The sequence below is a fragment of the Capra hircus genome, chromosome 20, assembly GCF_001704415.2.
Source record: "Capra hircus breed San Clemente chromosome 20, ASM170441v1, whole genome shotgun sequence".
Lineage (NCBI taxonomy): Eukaryota > Metazoa > Chordata > Mammalia > Artiodactyla > Bovidae > Capra > Capra hircus.
This window is the reverse complement of record NC_030827.1, coordinates 27,427,490-27,437,856: the sequence shown is the minus strand read 5'-3', so window position 1 is coordinate 27,437,856 and position 10,367 is coordinate 27,427,490.

Sequence of the window (10,367 nt, the reverse complement as noted above, 5' to 3'; positions counted from 1 at the left end):
ATTCTTTACCAACTGAGCTGCAAGGGAACCCACTACAGGGATACGTAGGTTCTTGAAAATATTTTGCATGTTTTTCTCCATTGGAGTCTGCCATTAGCAGAGTGGGTGTACAAGCTGGTAAAACTTGGCATCTACTAATGACAAACATTTCCTATACTTAATACTGTCAATTGATAGATTTGTCTTGTCAATGTAAATAAGACACAATTTTATTGGAAAAATTTAAAAATTAAGATAGATTCTATGTTAAAAATATTATTGAAAAGATGTTGAACTCATAACCCCTCTCTTGCTGATGATGAATTTAATGGGACCAAATGAGGACTAATTTAACTTGCATTCTCTAATTAATTGTATAATTCACTCAATTTGTAGTAGAAAATAGACCCACTTTAAGACCAAAGATAGAGATTCAAATTATTTCCCAACCCAATTTTATAGCCAATGGAACAGAAAAGCCAATAAAATACCTAAAAGCATAATCTATGATTTCTATACTGGTGATGAACTTGAAAAATTAGAGCATGCTTTGGAAAATAAGAATAAATATAAAAGAGGCTAATGGGCTTTGGCAGTGGTGTACCAAGGAGCAGTGGCCATGGATATAATCTCTCTTACTGGGAAGGTATATGATATCACTGAACTCATTTAGAATTACCAGCACATGGTAATAATAAAATACAGACTTATATTTAGATGGTTTATTGTTGTTTTAAGATTCTCTGTGGATAATACAGTCCCTTAATGGATAGATCACAGATGAATAATTATGTCCTTCCCCTTTTGATACACAGCTATATTTTGATTATCCAATATTTGGGGCATGCATTTTCTTGAATTTTGCTCAGTAAATATGTGTGGGATCAACAAGGAACCATTTTGACTGAACCTACACAGGGTAAGATGCAGGACAAACTTATACCCTAGATGAGATAATAAAGGAATTACCTGGTTTGGGCATTCCTTACATCATTAATTCTTCTTAGAAACAGTCTTGTACATCTGCTACATATTAAAGTTGGTGCAGTAGATCCTGGGAATATAAAAATAAAAATCAGACCCAGTCCTTCTCATTGGCCTGTGGAAAGTCATAACCTGATAGGAATAAGAGACATCTATAAACAGCAAATTATAAAATATGGTGATGCATGCTGTGAGAACAATAAATAGAAAGTCTATGGAGGCCAAGAAAAAGGAGCAAATGATCTCCCTACTAAGGTAGAATAGCTGAAGTCCTGTAATTGAGCTCGATTTTGAAAGACAAAAATGAGCTTGCCTGCTGGAGTTGTCGGAGAAGGGAATTTTTTTTTCTGTAGTGACCATGTAGGGAGAAAAATTACTGGGTAACTTTATGCTAGACTTTACTAACTCAGGACTAGTATTTTTTTTTTTTTTTTTGCAAAAGAGGACGTTTGGAGGTGGGATTCTGTGTCATGAAATCACCAAATAGTGGATGCACCAGCAATGCAGAAGGCAGCATCTTTATTTGGACAGTCTTCTGGTATCTTTCAACCCATATCCATTAGGTGATTAGCTGACTAATACATACAGAAGACTGGCACTGCTTTGGTTTCTTCAGTTGATACATTCTAATAAAAAGAGGACATAGAGTCATTTCCACCAAATAAATGTATTTTAATTGTTGGAGAAAAAAATGAATGAACTCAGAGTTATTTTTAAGTGCATGGATTCTGTTTTTTTTGGGGGAAAAAATGACCTCAATTTCCCAATAGCGTTATAAAATACAAGTAACTAGAAAATGTCCATGCAGGTTGCAAAAAATTAAGTAGCACTGGAAATTATCTATGGAATCCTAGTTTGCTGGATTTCCATTTCAGGAAAATACCTATTAAGATTATTACACCTTTGGTCACTGACATTGCATCATCTTTCAGGTAATCTAACTCTGCCTCAAGATCTTAGCCATCATCCTCGAGAACACTGCTTTGTCTCACATCCCTCCAACAAGCAGTGTAGGCTCATGTAGCTCAGTGTCTAAAGATATTAATTACTATCATCATTATTGACAAAAAAAAAAAAAAAGAGTTCTTTCAACTCATTTCTAATTTCTTTTTCCAACTAGGAGGTTCCAGGTAAGCAAAAACAAAATGCTCATTCTCACCTTTCCTGGCTGTTTTTCTCCCCATTTCCATCTTCTCTCCCTACTGTTCATGGCCCATCTGTTTGCAACTTGAGTCAAAAGCTCACACATCCAATTCCAGTAAGAGTTTGGCAAGCAAAGTCACTGTTTAGACACACCTCTGAAATGCTAGCACTGGCAATTCTCCACTATGGTTATGCCCATGGAGATAGTAATTTTTATTCTCTGCTTGCTTTCTCATCTTCAAATTCAAACTCATTAAACATGTGTGGTTCCTGCTGTAAAAGATCTTCTCTGTTGATGTGCAAGGGTGTAAATGGCTTTTATACTTGCAGTTCTATCTGGTATGTTTCAAAATACCACTTGACTGCATTTTAATGGAAAATACAAATATTTGCAAATCTATGTTTAAGCAGGAAAGAGAAACCTTTATTCATGAATTATTCTACTTCCCACTTTGTTTGTTGGGCTTTTGGTGTTTAATTCTGGGCACAGCTGGCTTCTAAGCTTTTTAAGAGGCTCTGTCTTAGAAAACAGACATTTCCACCAAATTGCCATTAAATAGAGGGTGACTTTTTATTCACTTCAGCACTCTTTCGGATTTGGTTTCTTTTTTGTTCAGGTGTAAATGTCTCTACACAGCAGTCTGAAGCAAACTTCCAAGCCTTGAACAGAAAATAAAAATATTTTGCCATTCAATCACAGCAACAAAAGAAAAGAAAGAGTCTTGCTTTTATTACTTTCTAAGCCTGTAAGAAGCAGTTCCACACTGTCCCCTCAGGGGAGTCTGATCCCAAACAGCACACTGCAGGCCTATTGCCAACCTGGTTTGTGTAGAGGAACATTGGCAGGAGCTGACTTTGGCAAAAGATCTGCTTCTTTCTCACCTGAAGCTATTACAAGCTTCCTGTGGTATCTGTTCAGTGTGATTTGTTGCCTATCATTCTGTCCTAAGCAGGGCCACTTTTTAATCTACCTGCTTGAGGGGAATATGATAGACCCTTCAATTACTTTATCTTACCACAGGCTGTTCCACCACTTCTTTTCTGTTTTAAAGTTTAGCTGTTAGGTATTGAAGCTAGAAAACTATCAAAAGAATCAGTCTATCATACTACTCATCAATATTTGGACCACCTTGTAAATGGCCATTCTTGAATACCCTTGTGTCTTCCAAATCTGTGTGGACTGCTTGTAAGCATTCAAAGTGGACACAGACCCTAGACTTAGATCATTCTGGCAGGAGCATGTTGGCAAAATATCAAAAGCTTGTACATTATTATTTTGGTTCTGTTTTAATGAACAATTTTTATCTGAAAAATCAAAACAATTATGCCAGTCTCATAGCTCATTGAAATTGTCCTCGGCTTATCAATGTTGTAATAGATAAGCAGTTAGTCTCCGTAATCAATTATAACTTAGTTTAATTCTTGGCCTTGTAAATTTCCAAGCAATTCTGGGCAAATAACCACTTTTAATCTCAACTATATTATTTCTAAAGAGGGCAGACAGAAAATAAAAGTTATAGCATTGGGCTATTGTAAAGATTGGATTATATGCTATAAATCACATATAGTACTTTGGATATTGCCTAGCTCTTCATACTCAATGAAGTTGATGATGAAGATGATGTTGATAATTGATGATGTGACTCCAGCTAGTATTAAACCAGCTTTCCTTAGGTTATTCTTCTTTTGGCCACTATGTGACAAAGTCATAATGAAATAATAGACTAGAGCTGTGAATGCAATCTTCTGTCATTTCTTCATTTACTGATGCAAAAACTAAGACTTAAACAAGTTAAGCAAGAGCCTCAGATTTCATAATTAGCTCAGATCCAAGAATAAACCTTTGATTCCTTATGCAGGGTCTCCCAAGTCCTTGTTTATCCCTCTACATTTTATTGTTTCTCTAACTGACAACTTCCTTTGTCCTTTCCCCCAACAATAAAAAGCATAAATTTTACTAATGGAAAGCAGATACTAAGGCCATATTTAGAGGAGGAGAGGAGAAGGGAAGAGGAAGAAAAGGGAAGAGAGAAAATTCTAAACTCCCTGATCTGCTGCAAGCTCATTAAAATCTACCCTTGTTGGTCTCCAAGAAAGGGGAGTTGCGATAAGGACTAAGAATATCTTGGTACTCATTACTGGCTAGGTCTGTACTCCAAGTTGTATGTGCGGTCAGTCACTCAGTTGTGTCTGACTCTCGGCAACTCCATGGACTGTAACCTGTCAGGCTCCTCTCTCCATGGAGTTTTCCAGGCAAGAATACTGGAATGGGTTGCCATTTCCTACTCCAGAGGATCAAACCCACATCTCTTGTGTCTCCTGCACTGATAGGTATATTCTTTACCATTGTGTCACCTGAGGTACTGGAAGTTAGGCTGGATCATATACAGTCTGCAAAGACTTTTTGTTCCTATTCTAGAAGCATGCTTGAGTGTATTTCTTTAACCTTATCCCAAGGTTCAATCTGCTTTCTGTTTTGTCTTGTGTGGCAGGACTGTTCAACAACAGAAAGTCATGCCCACCAAATCTCTTTGTCCTTCCCAACTCTGTTGCTAACTCTCTCAGGTAATCTCAGGTAGTCTCTTTCCCAGCCCCACTGGGGTAAGGGTGACCAATGAGATAACCAATGAGATGCCTACTGTGGAGCTTTAAAGAAGGTTTTTGCTATCTTATAAAAGGAAATAACAGGAGAGTTCATTCTCCATTTTTAAAAATTTTGTATATGGATATTGTGTTTGGAGCTAAAGCGGCCAATGTTCCCCCACAAGGCAAAAATAATGATGACAATAGTTCAGAATAGTGGAGAAGAAAGATAGAAAGAAATTGACTCATGGAAAATATTGTGGAATTACTGACCTGTCTTGAGACTACACATTCCCAGTCTTATTAACAATAAATGTTATATGTCATTATTAGTTCAGTTCTCTGTTACTTGTAGCCAGTATTATTTAGAAGTGACACCTTTAGATAGTGAGAGAATTAGGCACGTAAGTGGCATCTTCACCTGAGTGGAGTAAGATCCCACATTTTTCTTACCCTATCAGCCTTAGAGAACAGAAAAATTGGAAATCTACAAGGCAATTCATGGAAGTGGTTTAAAGGTAATTCAGAGAGCAAAGAGATTTATTATCTCAGTATAGGTCTAATTATAATATGGTTAATCCTACCATTAGAAGCTTTACCTACCAGCACAATGAATCATCTGCCTTTAAGAAACAGTCTTGAACAATAATGCAAGCCATCTAAAAATCTGTGTTTGAGTTTCAGTGAACAAGGGGACAACAGAGGATGAGATGGCTGGATGGCATCACTGACTCAATGAACGTGAGTCTGAGTGAACTCCGGGAATTGGTGATGGACAGGGAGGCCTGGCGTGTTGTGACTCATGGGGTCGCAAAGAGTCAGACACGACTGAGTGGCTGAACTGAACTGAACTGAACTGAACTGAGCTTAAAAGTAAAGGAGAAAACTTGATTGATTATCTTGAAAGTATTTCTTAAGTTTCTGATACTTTATATCAGAAGTTATATTTCATTTGCTTAGCTGCTTTTTCATATTACCAGCTGACTCTTACTGAAGAGCCCAGTAGAACATAGTGTTTTTGAGGACCACTCAGGAACAATTAATTTGGTAGTGTACAAATCTATTTTGAAAGTACTGTGCACATCTATTTTGAAAATACACTGTAAAATTTCTTTAAAATCTGTTTGTTATAAACTTTTTGGAAAATAATTTAAAATCTAAATGCACTTTGACCCTACAGCTATGCTTTAAGGTACCCTGGGTATACTCACTGTGTTATTAAATATTAAAGATGACTACAGTTATTCACTATTACTTTATTGAGACGTAGACTCTATTCCCCTCCCTTTTAACTTTAGGCTGGCTCTAGTAGGTTCCTTGTCCAGTAGAAAGAGGCAATATTATAGAATTTCTAGGTTTAGGTCTTAACATATCTTGCAGTTTCTATCTGGTTCTCTTGGAACATTCTTTCTTGAGCTCTGAGTTTGCTGTGTAAGATGCTAACTACTCTGAGACTGCCATGCTGAAGAGTCTGCATGTAGGCACTCCTGTCACTTGTCCCAGCTGAGCCCAGCTTTCCAGCCATCCTTGTCAAGGTACCAGTCATGAGAGGAAATTCACCTTGCACCCGAGACCAGCATATCTGGCATCTAAACACCACTGAGTAATTTCTGTTCATGTTGTGTGAAACAGAAGAATCACTCAAGATTCCTGACATTCAAACACTTGAGAGAAAAAAAAAATGATAATTTTAGGCTGTTAAATTCTGTGGTAGTCTGTTATACACCAATAGATTACTGTAGCACGTAAGCACAAAAATGATCATTGACTATAGAAATTAAGTTGTAGAAATTAAGACCTGGAAACATTTTAAATTCCATTCATGAGGGACTAGTTAAGAATTTTGTAGCAAACTCACACAAGAAACCACCATATATATGACTGTTGAAATAATGACTGGGATATATACATGTATTTATGTAAAATAATGTCCATGGCGTATGAAGTCAGTAATATTCTAGGTGGAAAAATATCATTATAGATTGTATGAATTCACATGCAGAGAAATGTTTAGATAGATAAGTATGTGCATATTTGTCATAAACATGTATGTACAAATCTGTTAATGATGTCAACATTATGGGAATGAATCCTCATCTCTCCCACCCTCTGCCAATTTCCTTAGTGCTAGGGTTTACAGAATATTTTGTTATTTTTGTTTGTTTGTTTCCATTGCTTAAGAGTACATATACATTAAGAAGATTTAGAAATCAGCAAAAGGTGGCAAAAAAGTAGATATTGAAAGTTCATGACAAACCTGGACAGCATTTTAAAAAGCAGATACATCACTTTGCAGACAATGGTCTGTCTAGTCAAAGCTATGGTTTTTCCAGTAGTCATGGATGGATGTGAGAGCTGGACCACAGAGAAGGCTGAGCACAGAAGAACTGATGGTTTTGAACTGTGATGTGATTTTGAAGATGCTTGAGAGTCCCTTGGACAGCAAGGAGGTCAAACCAGTCAATCTTAAAGGAAATCAACACTGAATATTCTTTGGAAGGACAGATGCCAAAGCTGAAGCTCCAGTACTTTGGCCACCTGATGCAGAGAGCCGACTCACTGGAAAAGATCCTTATCCTGGGAAAGATTGAGGGCAGGAGGAGAAGGGGCGACAGAGGATGGGATGGTTGGATGGCATCACTGACTCAATGGGCATGAGTTTGAGCAAACTCCGTGAGATACTGAAGGGCAGGGAGACCTGGCATGCTGTAGTCCATGGGGTTGTAAAGAGTCAGACATGACTGAGCGACTGAACAGAAACAAAAATTCTATTCAAAGATATCCTTTGTATTCTAGGCTTCTTTTATGCACATTTCATTTTAAGTGGGGTTGAAGTGTTAAACTGCTTCACATCTTTTATACGTTTAGGTTTTCCAGATTTAACAACATATCATCTGCAAATAATTATTTTGCTTTCTCCTTTCCAAGTTGTACTAGCTAGACTTAGGACACTGTTCAATAGTAATGGTGTCTTCCTGCAGTTTTGGATTAAATCCCACAGTGTCTTTTGGACCAAACTTGATAGTCTCCATCATGTTCAGGAAGCATTTTTATTTTCATATATTAAAAATTTATACTAGCTAATGGTTCTTGGATTTTGCTGTAGCCTTCTGGGTTATCCAATTGGAAAGATTGTATTATTTTTCATATTTAACTTGTCTATGTGATAAATTTTATTAATAGATTTCATGATGAATAGTTTGATTCTTGGACTAAAGACCATTTTGCTGTTGTCTGTTTTAAGAATTTCCAAGTCTGCAGTCATAAAGAATTGGATACACAGATTTCCATTCAGTGTATCTTTGTCAGTTTTTGTTTTCAGAATAATTCTTGCTTTATAAAAAAGCAAACTGATAACTTTCCTTCTTTTAAAATCTGTTTCTCAGTAATTTTTTAGCACAGACATTATCTGTGTCTCGAAAACTTAAAATTAGTGTAACAGCGTCTGTCTCTGGAGATGCTTTTCTATTTGTGCTGAGTTTTTGTGAGTTCCCTCCCTTTTTTTGTTTTGTTTTTTTTTTTTAATCAAAAAATTTTTTTAATTTTTATTGAATTAGTTTTGGTTATTTATAAGGTTTTTTTTTTAAAGAAAATTTGTCTGTTCTCTTGAGATTATTAAATATATTAGCAGCAATTGTTCTTAGAAGAATCTCATTTTAAAATATATGCTCCAAGATACATAAGAACTTAATCACGCCCCTCTTCCTCCTTTGTTAACCACAAGTTTGTTTACTATGTCTGTCGGTCTATTTCTAATTTGTAAATAAGTTCATTTGGATCATTTTAAAATTGTATTTAATATGGATCAAAAATTGGAAGCCAACCTGATATTTTCTGTATCTTGTGACTAATCATTTTATTGTTGAATGTTGAAGAGATATTTAGCTTTACAATTCAAACATTTAATTAGGTTAATTCAACTTGATGATTCCTTTCCTTAATTTTGTTCTTAATATATAAACAAGAGACAGTTTATTAATCTATGTATCAAGTCTTTTCTTTGAAGAGGAGATGTTTGAATTTTATTTATATTTTTATTTCATGATTTAATTTGTATGTATTCTTTTTTATTTCAAAATCTTATTATTGAAGTGAAGTGAAAGTCACTCAATCATGTCTGATTCTTTGTGACCCCATGGACTGTAGTCCACAGAATTCTCCAGGCCAGAATACTGGAGAGGGTAGCCTTTCCCTTCTCCAGGGCATCTTCCCAACCCAGGGATCGAACCCAGGTCTTCCGCATTGCAGGCGGATTCATTACCAGCTGAGCCACAAGGGAAGCCCAAATATTATTATTACTGTAAGGAAAATGTTTTATTAAAATTTGTTTCAATATTTTAAAATGCACAATTCATTAGTATTTAACTCAATTTAAATGCTACTCACAATAGATATAAAATATTCTCTTAAGCCACTTCCCACAGTTTTCTTACATCTATCATCATAGATTATTTTGTTGATTCCAGAAGATTCATATAAATGGGATCATACAGGATGTATTTTTTGGGGACTAGCTTCTTTCATTCAGCATAATATGTGTAGATTCATCCATGTTGATGTGTATCAGTAAGTCATTTTATTTCATTTCTAAGTTGTGTTCCATTATATGATACAGCACAACTTGCTCATCTTTCCTCCTCTTGATAGACATGTAGAGGTTTGTAGCTTTTTACTGTTATGACTGAATTTTCTAGGAAGATTCTTGTACAATTTGGATTATGCATGTATGTTATACAAGCTGTTATTATAAATGTATATTTCCATTTCTCTTAGTTCCACATAGGAGTGAAACTGCTTTTAACATAGATGTACACTTATCTTTATAGAAAATCATCATTCCAAGTATCTAGAATATTTTACCATTTAATACTCCCACTAACTGCATGTGAGAGTTCCAGTTGATCTACACCATCACCATTTAACATCAGGACTTTTGGGAGAGGGAATATGTCAAGCATTTTATGGATGTTGAATGGTCTTTCACTGTTGTTTAACTTTGCATTTCCCTTATGTCAAGAAATTTGACCACCTTTGTGAGTGCTTATTGCCCTTCAATTATTTTCTTTTGTGAACTTTCTTTTCAGGTTATTTTCAGTTTTTTAATGGGTGTTTAAATTTTCCTTGATAATTTTTAGAAATTCTTTATATGTTCTGAATACAATTTGTCAGATAGATATTTGCAAATATTTTTTCCAGAGAATGTTTTTAAGTGGACTTTCTCTGTAGATGAGTTCTATGAACTATACATACAATTACGCCCAAAGGCAATTTTGTATTCAGTTTCTTACTAAGTAGTCAATCCATGAACCCACCTTCATTTTATGAGTACATTATTATTTTTTTAATCAAGCTTAACATTTATTTCCTTCAACATAATTTTAAGTTAACTGTTGTTTTTGCTTCAATGCAGTTTTATATTTTGTTTTCTTCTAATATCTTTTCATAAAAGTTCTCATTGTTTTCCGATGTAGCAAGTGTTTTAAAAAATGTTCTATCTGGAGGGGAATTGAGATGCAGCTACTGTTCTGGATTTTCATACAGACTGATATGAGGATAACCTAGCTTTAAAGCAAGGCTGCTTTGAGGGGCTTGCCCAAACATGAATATAATGAGGCATATGAGGCTCCCTCATAGACCATGAAGAGCTGACTCATTATGAAAGACCTTGATCCTGGGAA